General features: G+C 38.8%; 1 long non-coding RNA gene across 3 annotated transcripts in view; it reads left to right on the forward strand.

Moving 5' to 3' along the window:
• The window catches only part of LOC117204859, a 155,339-nt gene extending 137,360 nt beyond the window's left edge, over positions 1 to 17,979 (forward strand). For 2 of the 3 annotated variants that reach the window (XR_004487147.1, XR_004487146.1), the window contains exons 3-5: positions 9,913 to 9,963; positions 10,155 to 14,859; positions 16,179 to 17,979. This is a non-coding gene — a long non-coding RNA (uncharacterized LOC117204859). The remainder of the gene's footprint in view (positions 1 to 9,912; positions 9,964 to 10,154; positions 14,860 to 16,178) is intronic. The other variant, XR_004487145.1, reaches the window with a different exon arrangement.
• Positions 17,980 to 20,650: the final 2,671 nt, after the last annotated feature.

Genomic DNA, 20,650 nt, shown 5'->3' on the forward strand with positions numbered 1-20,650 from the left:
TAAATTTATCAATATCGGACAGCGTTACTCGGTTCCCCGTGCATTCGTATTCATTTGTTTGTGTTTCATATGAAATAGCAACTTTGGTTTTTGAAAAATTGAAATTTGCCGAAATTCAGACCGACAGCATAGCTGCTCGCTAAATAATTACCAACGTTGCGATCGTAGAGCGAAACGCTTCGAAGAAGCTGTAACTACAATCATGCTCTAAGCTAACAGCCGTCCATCGAGATATTCGAACTTTCATGGAGCACAGTTCGACTCGTGGAATATGACTTGAAAGTATGAATTCTGACGGGTGGCTGAAGACGAAGTTGCGATGGGTGGGACCGGTATTCTTCTTCGAGGCGGCGTTTCCCCACCAACTTTATTAGATATTTTCTTCAATAGGATAGAAATGCAAATAACAGTTGTCAAGTAACTTCCTCCCGTTGAGTGGAAGAAATAGATGGGTCCAAGAAGAAGAACGGACGAAGATCGACTGAAAATGGAAGATAGGAAGACGATGTCGGAGTACCAATATTGAGTCGTGGTAAAAGTCTGACTTTCTCTCTCTCTTTCTTCCTCTCGCTTTCTCCTTTCCTTTCTTTCTCAGATACCATCGTTCCCTCGTCAGCGAATATTGTAGAATATTGCATTTCAAGATTTCCTTTTAGAGCACAATCGGACGCATTAACCCTTTGCCAGACGAGAAGAAATTCACCAACGATCCAGCTTTGAGGAATCTGACAACTGAGGATGGAGGTTCTGATTTTGTGTGTCCGCGGGAAGTTCATTGAAAGCATTGATATGAAATAATTGAAGTAGAAAATATATTTTACAAAAGTACGTAGATAGTTAAAACAAAAAAATCAGCTGATGTAGATAATTAACCTGAGAATGGAAGGATATTATAGGAAAATACGTTTTTAATTAGATTAATTACTTCGTATAAAAATTGTATAATGTACATAATAAAACAAATATACCACTAATATTAACAAAAATGATAAATCTGTGAAACGGTATAATAGGGGCGAAATACCAAACGTCTGAAATGACTATGGTTCAGATATCGATAAGAAAAATTCTTGGAAACATTGATCAGTTGTGTCAATGGAAAAATTGTTATAAAGACGGAATCCTAAAGGTATTAGAAATCTGCAAATCGAGAAGAATAACCCTTGGTAATTTCAATTCTCTGTTGTAACGTCGTACGATATAGGAGTAACCAATTAAAATTGCCACGATCACGCTTCAAGCGGATGGATTAATTAAGTTCAGCGACAGCTGTAGAATGTAAAGTTATTAGTACGAACAAGTTGTCCGCTATGCGCTCCGAATTAAATGACGATTCACCGATACAATTGGTAATATCACGATCATAGCTATTCTTGACTCTGATTCACACTCCTAAATGAAAGAATCGTGAAACGGCTGGAATCCTTTCGTAAATAATTAAAGAGGTCATCTTTGTGTCGCAACCACGCTCACACTTTAAAAAGAATAAGACGAGATAGATATATTTCTTAATGTACTTTAATATGAAATAAATTAATGGAAATGGTTGAATTCGAATTTCTAATTGCTTGAATATAATAACCGAGCCTATTCAAGTTGACGTATTTAGATAATTACGAGAATACGAACATTGGAAAAACAGAATGGTTTGAGAGTTCGAAGAGTGACGATACATGTAAACTGATTTCTCTTCTTCCGTAGGAACAATTTTGTAACATTTTAATTTATAATTTTATAATATTTACGAGAGACTATTTCCTAATTACCTTTTTTCTAGCTTGCGCACTTTGATAACGTCGAAAAAATCTGAAATAACACACAGATAGGAATTGCACAAACGAAGGGTCGGCGAATTTTTAGATCCTGGCAATTTTACTTTATGTAAAAAAAACGATGATAATTCGTAAGAAACATACTTCAACGGTTACTCAGCCGCGAAAATATTTTGCTGAATCTACATTTTAATTCCGATGTACGTCTTCGGTCGGCTGAGTAAACGGAGGAGAGAGAATAAACGTAGACGGGGACTTTATTCGATTTGCCTTCATATTTTTGTAAGCTGCGGCTCCGCTCCGTTTTCATCTCGCCTTTCTCGTGAATTTTATAATTAATTATCTTAATGCATTCGATTCGGCGTTCCTTCCATTTTCTCCGGCCGCCGTTCTCCGCAAATCCCGGCGAAAGATGCCGTAAAGTTTCCTCGCTTTTTTCCACCAGCGGAACGTGATTTCCGTTTCCACACTCTCGTTTATCGATTATTTCCGAAGAATGCTTATTTCTGTATTAATCTTGGATCGGCTATAAGCGAACAAAAGTATGCACTTTTGCAATAGCGTTCCATGCGGTATACTCTGATATTCCGAAGACAAAGCCGCATTAATAATAAAAATCGACTGTATAATTTTTAGTAATTTTTAGCAATTTTAATATTTACTGTACTCTTTTAAAATAAAAGTTTAACGTGGAAGGGGTTGCCACTGTTTTTAATACACTAATTATATAATATTTTTTAATTAAAATTGTGTGTAACTAAAATTAAACAGACACAAATGTTTCTGTACTGACCATCGTTAATAATAATGCGAGCGCAGTTTAGATGATGTAAATAAATATTTAAAAAGTAAATAGCTTGGAAGATGCCCACTAATATAAGTAGCACGTTATTCCTAATTTATCATCTGGTGTTCATCATCTGTTCCTCATTTATCACCAATTTCGATTCGACTGTTGGCGTCCACGCGGTGACATCCTTGCCAATAATACACCGACTAAAAATAAAACGCTTTATGATCAGTCGGCCGTTCTCAATGATTGAAGCCCATTCGATGATGACGTAACCGGGTCTGACTGTTCGCGAGCCGATCACGAACAGCATGAATCGTTGGCGCGTGCCATAATTGACACTGAGACCGTGCAAGAATATCCGATACGATCATCTGGGGTCAATTGACTGCGATGACTAATCGTGGTGTAAGTCAATGACACGAAACAACTCTACTATTCACCTACGTTTTAAACAGCTTCGTTTAACACTATACTGATTGACCTCTGATTGATCGATCTCTTCGATCGTACTTCCTGGTCTCGTGAATCTTATCTTATTTCTTGTTTATGATATCGAAAGAAATCTACAGTGACCATATTAAGGATGGAAGCAATTTTATAGAGGAAGGTGCTTGATTCATCCAAAATTTGTTCAACGACGCTCAAGCCAGGAAATTGTACAGACTGCAACCATTGTTAATTCATTATTTCCTTGTCAAATTCTTCCAAATAGTTCCCGCGGTTTTGTATTTAAAATAGATACAAATACAAAATTCCAACTGATCATTTATTTAACATGTTACAACAGACGCGAAATTTGATTTAATCGCGACACCTGTTGTCGTTACAAACATGTTGTTACGTATCGTATCGTAACGACTTTCTGTTTCTTTCTGTTTCGATACCCGAGCGATACACATAGTGTAAAATATGTCGACTACATCCAAACAAACTATTCTTTCTGTTAAATTACAATACATCAATCTGGAAGAATCATCACGTTCTGTAAGAGAGCAGGTGTCCTATTGCTTGCAAGCAGGACTGTACGCGAAAAAGTATCGCTAACAGAAATATCTAATAATTTCTCCTAAATGAGATGCATCTGTCGCAAAGCAACGATAAAATATTGATTATGGTCTCGTTCGCAAACATGCAGACTACAAGAGAAAGGTGAAGCTGGCAGGCTAGTGGAGGGGTGGTGAATGGAGGGTGGGTGGATATGGGGTGCGGTGCCTTTGTAGGAAGTTTGAAAACTCGACGAGTGGATTAATATCGCGGAGTTCTCGTTACTCGTTGTTGATTTTGTCTGTTTCCACCCAACCACCCCAGCGAGACCCCTGAAACCCAGCCCACGGTTGCCACCCGGTTCTCTCTTGCATCCTGAACCACCCCGTCTACCCGTTTCAGGCTGCCATCCTCGCGAGGAGCTCAAATGTCTCTAATGAACCAGCTTGTGTGCTTATACCCGAGTCTCCTCCAACCGCTTTATACTGCCGTTCGTTCATAGGATGCACGGTAAGTAAATAATGCGGTGTAAATAAAAACACCGACTGAAGTTCCAGGCCACAGGCGACCGCCCTTTTGCTCCGCTCGCGCTTCGATTCCGGGCTACACCGGGATCTCCATGTGGATTTTTTTACCCCAAGCGTAAATCTCGATGGAAATTTTAGAAATATACACAATCGATAAAATGACACGTTAGAAATTCTTCTTTAAAGAGAGTGGAGCATCAGGTTTTAGTTCCGTATAAGGATACGTAGGAAGTGGATAAATATTATTGTACGTAGATTGGCTAACGAACGTATTTCAATACTATAGAAAACTTTTGCTTTCGTGTTGTGTTTTAGAATTCCACTAGTATGAGAAACGGCTATGTGGTGGTTTTATATTGATACAATTTGAAACCAATTCGGAAATCTGTATAGATATTATAAGTCATTTACTGAAGACGTATGTTTAGTAAAAATTTATAGTATAATTAGTGTACAAGTTGAATAGTGATCTTAGACGTCTATTAAATTTTGAAGATAGTCCTACTGAATGTTGTTGCTTGTTAGTGTAATTGGTAATTATTTAAATACTGAATTACATATAATATATATAATAATATTTATTAATAATAAAATTAATAATTATATATAATAATTATTATTTAAATACTTTTGTGGTCTCTATGAAAGATATGTTCGTATTGAATATCTTGTAGTTTTTATAAAATTGACAAATGTTTTTTGAGAGAAATATAGTAGGTATAAAATTGTCGCAAAAGTTTCTTTTGTTTTATAAGGAAATAATAAATATACATTTTTTGTTTTACATTATTTTGTTGAATTATGTATGATCCATTTTGTTCTATTGAAATACAAAACATTGGAAAAACGTCTATTGGAATATAAAAACGTTTAGGGCAACTTAATGTATCTCTTGTATAAAAATGATATTCGTGTACTATCGAAGAATAAGCATACAAAAGTTGTAATATGTAATTTTAATTCATTTTTATATGAAAAACTATTTCGTTCTCCATTGTATAATATACTTAGATTAACGTAACTTATAATATAACGTACTTTGCTCAAATTAATATTTTCATTAATCTGTTTCTTTACCTTCTCTTTAATATTTACAAATTGTTCTCGGTTTGAAGTTGGCAAATCTTACGACTACGTATATTAACGTTCCATCGGAGACATCGCGTTAGCTTTTCCACATTCGACAGTTCCCGTTCCACGTTTTTGCACATCCAGCACGCTCGACGAAGTGTCTACCGACAGTATTACTATTAAAAGTTGCAGCCGACGTGAATTTTTCACAAAGGAAAAAGTATTCGGCGCCGCCGCTCGTATCTTCTATATTAAAACCTAATATGCGAGCAGGTAGACACGTAATATCTATTACAGAGTAATATCACCCTCGAAAACCTTCCGCGAGTACTTTGTCACATTTATTGTTCATATTCGAGGGGTTCCCGCTGCATTAAAGAGACTAACGCTCGCGATGGATGAAAAATCGGTAGACGACTGAACAGTTTTTCCTGGAAACACTCGTTTCTTTGATGTTACTGGAATTTTTTTAACAATCGACTGCGTAAATAGAGTAGTTTCCTTATAATCATCGTACTTTCGGTCAATAGAATTTTTTGTTTGGAATTTTTCACGGATTAATGCGTGGATTATTCGAAAATGTTAATTAGAAAGGTTTTAAAGAATCAAATTGGTATTCGATACATAGAATGGTTAAAGTATAGTAGAATTTCAATTCATTAAACTAAGATCCAATCATACTGAGTTTAGACGTCTTTAATCTAAACTTCGCCTCAATTAGGATATCAGTAGAGAAAATGGAAACAATGAAATCATATTAAAATGGAAACAACAGTTAATAATACAAGGAATATTTAGCAGCTCAATTTGCGTGGTCTGATTAGTCCTCAATCAGGAATTCACTTTCCAACTTTAAGTAGGCAACTCCAAGAAGCTTTATACGATTACATATGTTTTGTATTTCGTGGATACTCACAGCGAACGGGAATAAGAGTTATGAACGTCGACTGTGGAGTGAAAGAGTGTCGTAAAGCAAGAACAGGAAGTGCAGCGAGCAGAACCCCGCAGCGAGCGATAAAAATTTATATCAGGGTGTTCGCCTCGGTCGGATAGTGAATTCAAACAGGCGTGTAATTGGCAGTATCGTAAAAAAGACCGAGAAGATCGAAAGAAAAAGCGAGAGGGGGATAGTGAACGGCGAGTCGAAGAAGATGAAGAAAAATACAGGCGCAGGCCGAAGAAACGGAAAGAAAGGAAGCTCGAGGGGCCCGTCTGTCCTCATAATTTTTTATCCTAAAACCGCTCCATCGCTTCGAAGAGCAATATTGTTAATATGCAAAGGAGTTTCGGAAAAATGGGGTGGCAAGGAATAAGGAGATAACAGGGACGCCCTGCGCCCCGAAATTAACGTGCGCCTCTCTCTTCCGAAGATTATCTTGTTCCAGGAATATTACGCGCTTGCTTACGGAATATCGATATCAAAATGTCCCTTATAAATTCGCGTTAATTCTTAAGCTCAACTTTAAACGCGTGTAAATTCTTTCGGATAAATTCTATGATTTATTTAATTAGTTAAAATTATTCCCACGTAGTTCCCATAATTAGGTACGTTAGGTAAGTTTTGAAATATTCTGCACTAAATAATGATTGAAAGACAAATACATTAAAACGATATGATTAAATTAAACCGGTTAATACTTCAGGAGGCCATCGTAAAGAAAAACACCATACAGAACGCTTCATACGTCTACAAAACAAAATAATAGTATAATTGTTCAAAATTTGAGGCAACGCAAACGCTTTTCTTATTCAAATGTAATTAATTACAAAATATAATCGAAGATTGTCTGTTCAACTAATGATCTAGAATAAAAAAAAGGGGAGAGAAAAATGCTGCCAATCGAATCTTGTGACGACGACGCAGAGAACGAATCTTATCCTAAGCTAGTTTAATCAGTGACAGATGAAACAACGTTCTCGCAACGGAGGCCATGAAATAGTAGTTGAACGAATTGTTTTGATAAGTCGCAGAGACAATACGTCGTTAAGGTGGCGAGGATTTCTCCTTGAAGGAGGAGAAAGTAGACGTAGTCTGGTGGATGGAGAAAGATGACTGACACCCTCGAAAAGGGGGTGGCACGAGGAAGGTGACGGCGGGGCAAGGCGAGGAGGACTCTCCAAGTTTAGATTAAACTCACCGCGGATAAATATTCGTAATGGAGCGCCAGGGTGCTATAAATTAGCATGCTGCCCCCTGTTGTCCTTTCTCGATTCGACAATCTGTACACCGGGGCCCGTTACCTCCAACCATAAACTTCGACTTTTCCGCGAGTGCTCGCGCGCTCGTGCAACGTTGTCTGTCGATAATAAAAGAACTTTCGTCGAACTTTGTCCTCCGCGTAAAACTTCACATCGAAATGATAACAGCTATTTGGTAAAGTATTTTTATGAGAACAAAACAAGAATGACAGTGTTTCATTTTTTTTTCTCCTTAGTAACTTTACGTTTTATACATTATCGCTTGGTTGCGTGCTATTTTCCGTTATCCAAATATGTTAAAAGAGAATTAAAAGAGAGACGAATTCGACCAGGTAAGATCACGAAGTTTAAAAGTGTACAGTGTTCGTCAAAATAAGAAAAAGTCTTGATTATCCTGCACGCTAGAGGCATAGGTATAACATTACGAATTTAATTGTCTATTTAAGAAGCAATAGAATAAGAGAATAAGCTTATATCAAGCTTCAAAAGTATTTCATACCTCTGTTTCAAAAAAGGATATACTTATTCTGCATATTTGTTACAGTAAAGATTCTAGGAATTTAATAACGTAAATATAGTAAACGCTCATCGCTTGAAGTTCATATTGCTACTAACTTTTTAAATATTTATTTCCACAAATTTTTCCATGACAACTATCGCCTGTATTTCGGATATTGATTAATATACTACAGAATAGCGCAATATGACAATTTTATATTTGTAAATACTGCTAGAAATATTTAGCACATATTTAATCATGGCAAGATAATAGAAGTTCAGGTCTCGGAACGTGCGTCATAGATCGTGTAGAAGACGCTTTCGGTTGCGAAGGGATGGAAGAGGGGGTAAACCGCTATTAATCCACAGCAAAATTGAGTATTATTAGGGGATACATCCAGGATTTGCGGTGGGCCGGGTTAAAATCTCTTTCCGCCGTATCTCAGGAATATCTGGTAATCGTTACTTTACGTGCTGGCGAGAAAACTCTTTCGCCCTCCGCGTACCTCTCTATCTATAAGATTAGACCAGACGCGGATTTACTTTGTTTTATTGGCTGACCCATCCCTACGATCTGCCTTGAAAGGGACTTAATTGGTGTTGCGGGATCACTTTGATACCGCAACGTTTCCAGACGCGGCTACCCGTCGAATTCCTGCTTCAGATTTCCAATCTGGGACGACTGTTGTCTGACCATGCGTGTATACGCAGCTAAGGGTAATATCTACCCTTAATTGGCATGCTTGCGATTTTTGCTGCCCGTGATTCTCGTGGAATCGATTTTCCCGAATATTCCAACGTATTCTTCTCTTGCTGTATAATTTACGCTATACTTGTAATTGGGTTTTCTCTAAACGAGAATTTCTTTCTTTTAATCCTAAATCTCTTTCTTTTATCCTAAGTCTACAAAAATTTAATCGTAAGTATACAAAAATTGTTCGTACCTATGCCTACTTTTCATTACTGTTCTGGACTCTCGAAAAATCCGAGAAAATTCGGAAAAATATATTGTAGTTTTAACCGCATTGTACATTAATTAATAGATTTTGAGGTAAAAATAAAAATACACTAGTGAAGTTCAGGATGTAAAAGACTCGGGTTGTCCACTAAAATAAAACACAAGTGTAATGGAATCTGAAGAATTTTGTGGTGAATCGCAGGAATAGGGTTGATTACGATATATTTTAAAACCATATCAGCCGAAATATTTGGCAAACGGGATACAGACGAATGGGAAACATCAAGTTCAATGAAAAGCGCAGCAGGATCGGATGGAAAGCAGCCACAAAGATATTTTGAATCCCAACGGTGTCTCTTTCGATCTCAATACATCTTGGCGTGTCTGCAGCGTAATAGAGAGAGAGAAAAAAGGTTCCTCGATGCTCACAGGGCTGCTTTCTGGATTGAAGTGGATTAATTGGTTGAACACTCACGGGGGTTGGAGCGAGACCACCCCCTCACCCCCATTCAATTACTTGTGATCTTTGCCGCCAACCCTTCGGTACTCCGAGACCTCCGGATATATCTCGCCGCTGTGAAAATTGGTCCCCCTGCCTCTGCCACCCTTTGCGCCAAGGGAAACTGCGCTATCGCAGGTATCCCTTCGAATAAGAAAACCTCACTGGGGAATCTTTCGACGCATTCTCCACGTGACTGCCATATCGATTGCACGCTCCAATATCAAGATTCCCGACAGAATCTTTGAATGAAAACTTTCCTACGGCCTGAGATACGATCTCGTTGCAATCCTCATGGAATATGTATGGAATTTACGGTAATATACGCTTCGGTGTTGCTGGAATTATCCTGCAAACTAGTTATATGATTCGAATTTTTGTTTTTCTTTTAGTACGAGGTGAACGATGATTGAAAACGATAAAATATTTGTATCTTTCTGCTTATTCTTAAGAACTATTAACTGGATTGTTAGATTTAAGTGAACTTTTCTTCTTCCATCCATTTATTACCGCGATAAGGTGCGGCATTAAAAACAGTAATAGTTATAGCTGTATGTTGCTCGTTATATCATGAAACCGAAATTAAACATTGGCGTATGTGTTTGTTTCAGAACATCGATGACAGAAAATCTTCATTCATCGGTCCTCGTCCACTGAAACAGGTAAGCACTGTATAATTTATTCATGTCATATTCTATTGACCGTAAGCATGAAAAAGTCCTATAGTCGATTGAAAATCTCTACCTTTCCCGCTTAATAGATGCAACTTTTGAACGTAGAATTAATTGAAAGCGATATCATCATACATAATATTTATTTGGATACCAATCTCCTATTCACTCTTACATTTCAGATGAATCGAACCTACGTTACAACTTATTAAGTCGATATTCCACGAAGACGACACTTTTGAAAATTTCCTTGCCTCGTTGCCAAATCTTCAAATTCCCCGAAACGAATTAGGTGTATGTTTTTTAATCAACGCTCCTAAGCACGCGTGCTTCATCGTGACAATCGTAGCGAGGATAGGACAGGATAGCACAGCGACAATTAACCACGTTCGTCCAGTAGCTGGTGTATATACATATATATCGGGTTTCGTGATATTTCTTAATTAAATATAGCCTCAAGTTAAAAATGAAATTAAATAGAAGCCAGTATTTTTCGCCGCCGCCTACCGGCGCCGCGTCCACCGCATGGCCAACCCTTTCAACCAGTTTCTCGGTCGTCGACAATGGCGAGAGTAAGGTTGCACGGCCGTCGTACGCCCATTTCGACTCTCTCTGCAACCCCTTCTCGCTTTCCACGGGCCACCCACCATACATATTTCACGTCGAAATAATTAAACGCCGCTGGACCGCGAGTCGACTCGCCTCGGCTCGACTTCGAAGCCTGGCCTCGCTGATTATTAATTAGATCGTGCGTGCCTTACCGAGGCAAGCCTCTCGATTTCCCGATAAGCTGCTGACCATCGGTGTGGGCTCCTAGCCATGAAAACTCCTGCGGTAAAACGAGTATTAATGGAAACTGATAGACCCAACCGATTATCTTTGCGTGCAAAGAGACGTTCTAGTTATATGCGTGTTGGATTATCTTTGTTTGAATTTCATTTTACCCTCCTTATACGGAACAGTGGTGTTTTTAAATGATTTAAAATAATGTAAAATGATTTTAATATTAAAAATGCTGCATAGGGAATATTTGAATCGCATCGGTTTGTCTTAAGATCAACGTTGATTTACTATTTTTGCTATTGAAACAGAAACATCTATTTTCTTTATTACACAGTGTGTGTTCTTTTTCTGTTAAATCCTCTGCAATTTATAGATACTTTAATCAGGTAGATCATTTGTAACACTCTGGGAGTCTTCTCTTAAAACAAAAATTACTTTGAAACTTTCGACAAGATATAAGTGATATAATGACAATTGTAGGAAAAAAATATAGAAATAGATAGAATTTTTAAAATACTTAAGCGTTGAAAATTAGAGCTACATACAAATAAGTAATTTATGTCATACCGATTAATATAAGAAGGTTTCCCTAAAGATTCTTAGGACTCTTAAAATTATCTTAACAATGTTAAAACATTTGTTCATCGTCTTAATGATCTACTGTTCAATTTGTCGAGAAGTTTGACGTTCGCGTGGCGCTAATTCTTGGAGATACTGTCATCTCAAAGGCGATTATCAATTGCCTTGTCAATTACACCCCGTCCAAGAATGACGTGCACATGTTACTGAACCCTCCTGTAACTAGACCCCTGCTCTTCCTCTGTGTTGCTGCGACCGAATCTCGAGGCTCTGGCATGATCGCAACGAGTTATTTAATTACCACGATCTATCACCGGCTGTCAGCTTCCAGTCTATAATGCATGATCGATCGAGCCTCGACTTTCCTACGGCAACCCTTTGCGTCCACACCTCCGGTCCCGTGTGTGTTACGCGTGTTCATCTAACCGAAACGCCAAGAAAATCTCTTCTGTTCCATCAGATTTTCTGTCGTTGATACCTTTATACCTTTGTTTGAGAAAGCAGCTACGAAGTATTTTCTTTTCTTTTTCATATCTCATAGTAATTGTTATATTACAAATATTTCTTACGTAATATAATATATTGAGAGCATTCATTATTTTACTTCTTTTCCTGAAGAATTCCTCACTTTTTCTATATCTATAGTATAATCGCATAAAGTATTTAATGTTACGTTTAATATTAATGAGGTTCAAATTGACAACTTTGTATCTTTCGTTGTTCATCGAATACTATCGACCTTATTACGCCATTTTGGTGATTGTCGCTCTTCCTATTTTATGAAACATAGTATGTACAACGTACAATCTGACGATCTTATTAAACGAATCCTATGATATCTTCAGTTTATTAAAAATTGATCAATCAAACGTACCATCAAATCTCTAAAACTCTTTCACACGGTCGAGAGGATTTCGATGTTCGGAAAATGCAAAGCAATCGTGGCATTCAAAGTGCAAAGCATTCTGCGTTCGACACAGATTAAATCCAACCGTATTGAAACGAAATTCCTTTGTTGCTCGTTGAACCTGGTGCAAGCGTCTTCAAAGGGGCGCACGTATTTAGACATTATAATTTTTTCACAGTGGAAGGGAATCAGGAATCGATTAAGGTATAAGTTTTATGAGAGGAAAGAGAGATCGGTTGGAAGAGTGGAACGAGCTCGCTCGGCGCTTTTCCATCGTCATTTTTATCGGTGCGGATAAGACAGCCGGGCTAATTCGCATTCCCCTTGATGTCTGCCGGAGTTAACAGTTTTAAGGGATGAAACGAGTATAGATCGAAGGCTGGAAGCATCGCGAAGGCGAAGGAAGACGATGCTTAAGAAGGGAGAAGACACGCAGGTTAGGGGCGACGACGAGAAAAGGAGACGAAGCAAGAAATTGATACAGCATACGAAAATGAATTGCCCCTTTGCCGAAGAATGTTCCACGGCAATCTGCCTTGTGCCTCGCTTTCTTATACTTTTTATGCTCATTTTCAATTTTCCCCATACTGCCGATCCACCGGGCTCTCCTATAAAACGTTGCGGTAACGTGTCACTCGCGTCTCCCACTTGCACTTTTATTCTTTCCAACGATGACAGGATGAATACAAACTGACTCATTATTTCCGCCGCCTTGTTTCACGTTGCGATCGAAAATGGATTATGTATATGATTCTAGGTATTCAATTAACGAATTCATTATTCCTGGAGGAAGATCTATCGTTTTATGGAGAGATAGCATTTTTTATTTTATTGGAAATTTCATGAAAATGTTGGTTTGTAGACTGATCAATCCAAGTAAAATTATTTACGACTGCAAATTATCGATCTACTGATTTATCATTTTTTTCATTCTTTCCTTTTCTGTCGTTAATGAAATCCACCTTTAAATACTCTTTATAGAGAAACGAGTAGATCTAATCATGCAATTTTCTTAATATTCCTGGTATAATTTAATTCACAAATCTAAAGGTACTACGTATTCCATGGAATCTAGAAATTTTGGAAAACCATCTGTAAAAAAGACACGCAAAATTTTGTACCGATTTACCTTCTTACACCTTCTTTATTTAATCTACCCAATTTAATCAATCAAATGTGTAATCTATATCCGTAGAATCTTTTTCTAATTTCTATCCCTGTGTCTACCCTTTAAAATACTAACGTATATTCAAAGACGACCGCGTACATTAATCACCATGATCGACGCACATACATATATACAACGTGTAACAAGTACAATTAAAACATGACAGGCAGACAATGATAAGAATCCGAATCGAATTTAAAACGACGTCCTGGCAGGATGGCGGGGTCGAAGAAGATAAATTTCAGCCCGTGGATGCGAAATCAAGGCTCGAGTATCTAAAGTGCTTCCAAGACGAGTCGTTGCTGGTGCGAGATAGGGCCATGTTCGTTCCGTTGCTTATTTGTCGCTGGAGAAACGAAACGACTGGGGGAAATGGTGAGTCGGTTCTGGGGGTGGAGTTGAAGTTGGGGATTCTTCGATACGGTACAAATAACACTTGCAGACACCGATTCCACTTTCTCTCGTTTTCTCTCTTTCTCTGTTGCACGTAGAAGGAGCAACTCCAGATTCTTCCATTCGCCTCGGGACTCCTCCATTCGTGGTTCGATGGCTTCGTAGATGCTATCGCTAAGAAGGAATTCGGAATCCTAAGAATACCGCGATCGCGATACTGTCTTTTACTTGCGATACTTTTCTCTTGACTACGAATAGCTTTAAATTTTAATTCAACTTGTTTCGATTAAATGAACGAAAGGATCGTTAGAAATTATAATTGCGAGTTTCGTCGTATTGCATGATTTAAAAAAGAAGAAGAGACATTTGCAAATATATTGTATGAAATTATTCGTCCACTCCCCCCACAGTTAGAAGCATCGGACGAAGCAATCTCGTTCGTTCAGCACGAAGCATTTTTGGAGCGTTCTTAAAGCATTCTTAAAGCATTCTTAGAGCACTGGAATGTTTGATTTCTAAATCGAGCAATCTCCAAACGACAGGTTCCCCTTTTACACTTTCGTTTTACTTTATTGTACGCAGATTTAGAGTGACAAAAAGAAAAGAGGATTTTAAACATTCACGAATATAAATACTTTTTATTATATTATTCGAAAATTGTGTATTGTTGAATAATAGAGTAGGTCACGTGTGCTATACCTGGAAGATCGACACAATAATTCAATTACTATCAAAGCGTGACGAATTGAAGCATTTCGTTAACCGTTATAATCAGCTTTAGCGAACCAGAAGAGATTAAGCGGTTGCGAAAATTTCGGTAGAGCGAGGCTGAATTATTTAACAGCGCGGAAGAACGTATCGGTGGTAAGCAGCAAGCACTTCCTATTTCCGTTCCGTAAGCCTCCTTGCCTTTTTGTCCCGCTCGACAACAATGGACCGCCTCGATTTCCAGCGCGGAAACGCGTTTCCTACAGTTGCTTGAGCCGATTCCGCCGTCAGCAAGGAGGCAAGCGAAGAAAAAGCATCGATCTTGGGGAAAAAAGCGACGCGGGTTCCGGTACGTTCTAATTGATATTTTAATGGATTGGCCATGGATAGGGAGAGAGGAAAAAAAAGAAGTCCTTGAAAATCACTTCTCTGCCCACAAACGGGAGACAAAGGAATTAATGGAAGTCGCGGAAATCCACCCTCGGCCGTTGTTCCGTTTTCACGGCTATCAATAGCACTGTCGAGAGAATTCGGGCCCGGTCAAACGCCGCCTGTTATAATTTATTCAAATTAGCACCGGGATTATTCATGAAAAAGTTACGACGGAGGTGAACTGACGTTCGCCGAGGACGTCGCCCGATAATATCGCTCTATCTTTCCCTGCGAGATTAATACGGCTTTATTAATGCATATTTGACCGAAGTGCCGGTATTGCATTTATACGAGTAAGAAGTTTGCCGGCTATGCGACGTCTAAGCTTCGTCTCTCCCTTTTCGGCTGAACCGTCAAATTTCTGCGGGTGTTTAACTTACTTATTACACGATTGAAATGTAATCTCGCAAAATTTCTATACTTCTGGTCCGTGTCTTAACTTTTTATGTAGTAACTCTCCTCCAGTTGTCCGAATAACATCGTAACATCTACATTTGTACAGTTCAAAGGATTAATAAACATATTTAGTAGGAAACATAGTTAGCGTATCGCATCGTATCTGGAAAAATGTTGAAATTTCATTTGGGATAATTTGAAATGAAATTTCTAATTACGAATGGTATAATTCGAAATTTGGAAGATCGTAAAACCTATATTTGAACAACGTTACTAATTAACTGTAAACGAGAAAGAGTGTTAATTTTGTCTTCGTAACGGTGCTAAGTGCAAAATATCTATGAAACAGTTCAATTTATAACCAAGAACTTCTCAAGATATACTTAGACTCTTTATACGGTGACTTCAAATTTACATTGAAACTGTAGATAAAAGCATAAAACATTTTCGAACAGTTGAAATCTGGGACGAAAATCTCATTTTTACATACTTCTGTATCTTACTCAACTTCACCCTTAACCAATTTCTAAATATATTTTGAAAGGAAATATGTTGCGTATTCTAATACATCACTGTATACGTATATCAGACGTTTTTATTTATCAACGAGTAACACGGCATATCCTTAGACATTTTTCAGCAACGAATAACACGACGGGAAATTTTTCTCAATAATTAATGTTACATTCGGCGCGAGCATAAAGATTCATAATAAAAGCGAAAAGGAATTACGTGTAGTAGATTTGATAATCCGATGCGCGAGTACCGTGCACGGTAGATTTTTCTACTTACCGTGGAACGATGCTCAGAATCACGTCCGTAACGAACAAACGTTTCTAGAATACCTGGTACCTACGGCGCTGGAAAAAATATGGGAAACCCCATCCTTGGAAAAGAAGTGGGGGCGGCCGTGAAGGATGGGGTGGTTACCGTGCGATACGTGGGTAAGTACGTCGATGCACGCTCGCGCGCGCACACTTTCACACGCGTACATACACATAGGGAGACGTACGTGGTCTCTTTCTGTGTGTTCGTATGCGAGCCAAGCAAGCAAGCGCAAGGGTTGAATTTTAATTATTTTCTCTTTGGTAGGTATAATATTTCAATGCTCGCCGGAGCCTGTCCGGCAAGGCTCGTCTCTCGCTGCCATCTCTGTCAAGTAATGTTATTATAATTATACGCGTGTGTGCTTGGTCGGTCATTTCTTGTGCCCGTCCATCCCCACTTCCACACGCCACCCCTTTGTCTGTCTTTCTCTTCTTTCACCTTTTCCGTCACCAGCGCCGAGCTGCCTGCCTCTTCTGTCGCCTCTCTTCTCCTTTTTACCTCGCCTTTCTCGTCCCTCTGCTCTCTGTTCGACGTTCTCTATGCCCGGGTATTGTGCAATTAAAATGTCGTAATTGTCCTTTGGAATTTATCTTGAAATTCGTCGCTCGCCAGCCTTTCATCTCCCCCGTACTCGCTGTTTCGCGATACTCGTTTGGATAGAGATATCGAACCGTCGAATCGTCGATATGAAACGTTACAGGCGTTTAAAGCGATAACGCAATATTACACCTCTTATCTGCTCGATATACGATAAAATTCCTTCCTACGTATCTCCATCGAATAAAATTTATTCCTTTTCTGAAACTATTCCGTTACCTTCTTCACAAACTTTACAAGAATAAAGTTGTATTCATTCGAAAGTATCCAGTATGAAGTATTTTGCTAACACTTGTATATTTAAAAACAATAGTACATATTTATCGTCAAAGAGGATAGATAATAGCGGGGATCGAAGAAGCTTCTTGGTTGAAACGGATGTTCGTTGTATCCGCATTCTTGGACGGCAGCAGGTCCACCAGCGGAGGCAGCCTCGGTCGATACTTACCCCGCGACGAAAGGCCGCCGAGGAGATAAAACCGGATGGTGTGTATGTATGCGATCACCTGAATTTCAGAATTGCAAATTCTTTAATTCACGGGGACGCAATGGCGGCGACGGCAGCCGCCGCGGTTTGCGACAGTGGTGCCCGCCAGCAAAATACCTTCGCCTGACCTATACAAACATCGCGGGAGACGAGGGATGTGTATTCAAAAATTTACATAGGTACATTTTGATTAAAGTGTCCTAGAAAGCAAATCTAATACAGCAGCCGGCCCGTACCTACATGCCGTACCCCCTCGTCCTTCTCTCTTTCCCTTTTTACTCCCGTTTCCCTCTTCCCCGTGTTCTTCTCTTTCGCGCCGTCTCTTCTCTCACGCCCCTTCTATCTATAGAGGGAAAGAGCGGAGCGCGCGGAATTGCGGAGAGGATTATTACGTATCCTTCGGAAACTTTCCGCTGGACGGAGAATTGGATCCGGACGAAGTATGAAAGGACTGAATGTTTCACGGACGCGTCTATTATATCATGATAATCTCGGGATTTATTACTTGGTGCTGGGCTTATTTTGACGGCGGCGTGATGCATTAAGCGACTCACAAGTGGAAAATGATACGCGCGAATGTTAAATCTCTGAGGACCGTAATTAAAAGAATGCCCCGGGTGATCAACGAACGCTGATCGTTTCCTCGTCCAAATTTTTACTTACCTCCGAACTTTATGTCGAACTTCGTCATTTATTGTCGTACAGTTTGTTCTTACAAAATGCGGTATCAGTAGGTTGAATGTACTTGTGCATTTATGAGAATTTTGATGATTTAGGAACATATAGAACGCGTGTAAAGTATCCAAATACTTCTACTGTGTTTACAAGTTGATCTTATAAAAATGTGTTCATAAAAAGTATACATTCGCATTTCATTACAGCCTTAATGAAATCTCAAGATGTTCCGTATAACGCTGTGGACAGAAAAGTTCTCCTTCATAAGCGTTAGAATACTTTCGTGAGCAATTGTACGTAATACTTGACGCAGTAAAATTAGATACAACGGAATCTATTCCAACGAGAACTTAACGTCGCGGGTATAAAAGGCTAGGTCCTTTGCATCCTCGTGCGCCGATTGGATTTGCCAATTAATTGCCGACGAGGGATAAAGCCGGCGGACCGTGGATGAAAGAATAACGACGCGGAAACGAAACGAAATTTAAATATTCTCGCGGTATTGCCGACATTCCTCTGAGCCTCCCCGGCTCACAGGAAGGGAGGAGCGCGAGCTCGGTGTAATTGCAAAATTGCATTAGCTTTGTGTTCTTCTGCCGTTCGCCCAGACGTAAGAGATACGCATGTAGAGAGCGTTGCATCAGATGATTCATATGGATTTTCATGTTTCCCTTCCACCACCCCATCCAGCGATAAGTATCGTTCTTTCAGACCGACGGACCGACGGCCGAAGCGAGATAAATCTTTCGTAGATTTTTGTGAACGCCAAGAGAATCATTATTGCGAGTGCTGATCACCTAGCCTTTTAATTATGGAAATGTACGGAACGCTTCCTGGATGTTAGGAGATACGAAACGTCCGCCGAATGTGTGTCTGATAAAGTACATGCACTTTGATAAAATACAGACACGTATCGGAGCTTCGTTATTATTCGCACGAAGCATCGTTGGAAAAGGTAATCTCCTTGAAAAGATATTTTCTCGGTGTATCCAAAATGCATATTTAACCTAATAAAGAAAAGTATCATAGTTATATAACTGTTCCTAGAACTATATGCTTAAACGTGTGTACTATATAATGTACTAATATCAAAAAATGCTATATAATATATATAATCGATTAATAATTGATCCTCTAAGTCTATTTAGTTAGGTCTATTAAGTAATTAATTGTTCCCCAGTGTATTTTCTGAATAGTTCAATTATTAGGAAATTTTTCTTTATTCGATAAATAGAGAAAGAAGATTTGCAAGATCCATTGCAATTACTAATTCACGCAATAGTAGCCTTATACTGAAAAGTTAGAATTACAACCAACGCAATCTACCCGATTCGCTGTTTCGTCTTATGCGTTCTTTTTCCAGGAAGCTCCTCGATATATAAATAAAAAACAAACGGAAGATAGTCCGTTTCGAGTAATCGTCGTTCCTTCGAAGATCTTCCGGTGAACTCTTAAAAAAATCTGTTATTCGTAGAAATTAGCGAACGGCTAAAAAAGAACACGATAAATCTAGGGAAAAGATCCCGCTGTCAGAGGAACGCGCGTAAGGACGAATCACGGTGGTTCGCAGCGAGTCGTACATTATGATTTAATGCTAACACTGTGGTAATGTCGTCAGAGGATTTCTACGTATAAATAATTCGCGTGTCCGGACACCCAACCCCGAGGATCTCGAGTCAGGATGGACAAGGGTGGAGAAAGCAGAGGCGGAGAAAGAGGTCGCCAGAGGGTGGAGCAGGGGTGGCAGGTTTTTAATGCGGCATCTCTGGGGGCGACGAGGATTACCAAGGCTAAAAAGGAAGTTTTTAATAATTTTTCATTTTCTCTATATTTATTATCGCGCGCTTCCTAACCGGAGGGGGGCCGCTGGAGACAATGGAGGGTTGGTACACTGGTCCGTCGTCCAGGGCTCTATAGGAAACAGCAAGGGGCGAATTCACGATTGTCAGTCGTCGTTGTAAAATTTTCATTCGTTTTGTCCTGGCTCTTTTATGCCCAGGTCTTGGTTGTTTTCGATCTTGCTTATGTAAAGTCGTCATTTAATACACAACTTGATTTAACGAAACTTCTCAATAATTTCTAATCAAATATGAAAACGAGCAGGTCGAATACGAAAAACCACTTCTTTTTGTTCATAACATTGTGTTTTAACATCGATACTTTTATTTTGCCTGATTATTAATATTTGTGGGGATGGGAATTTGATGTGAATAATTATCGGGAAAGTCGAGAGTTTAATATTAAACAGGAAGAATAACGTAAATTCATCCAAGGATTTAAATGGGCGAGATTGAATGTATTCTGAATTCATCTACGTAGTTTGTTTGGATATGATTTATTATGTAATAGTTATTCGTAATTATTGAACGCAGTTAATTATCAATGGCTATCGTATAGAACAATTGCATCATTGAGTAGTTTTATTTTGTATTGGCCTGTAATAAACTACTATTATATTTAACAATTGCTTGTAGTATGTTTAGTTATAATTTTATATTTTCATGTTTATTTTCTAAGGATGATAATCTGTTATCGTTCTGAAGATAGCATAATCGATATTTCTACAAGTTATTTCTTTACCAAGAAAATACCTACAGTATCGGCGTTATTGTGAAAGCATCGACAGCAAAGAAAATTACGTTTCCCAATCAGTGGATCCCTGAAGAAGCGAAAAAGCACGGGCTGGGTATTTCGTTAAGGTGAGCGACGGGACACGAGGAAATTT

Source organism: Bombus bifarius, unplaced genomic scaffold (assembly GCF_011952205.1).
Source record: "Bombus bifarius isolate JDL3187 unplaced genomic scaffold, Bbif_JDL3187 scf7180000007984, whole genome shotgun sequence".
Classification (NCBI taxonomy): Eukaryota; Metazoa; Arthropoda; class Insecta; order Hymenoptera; family Apidae; genus Bombus; species Bombus bifarius.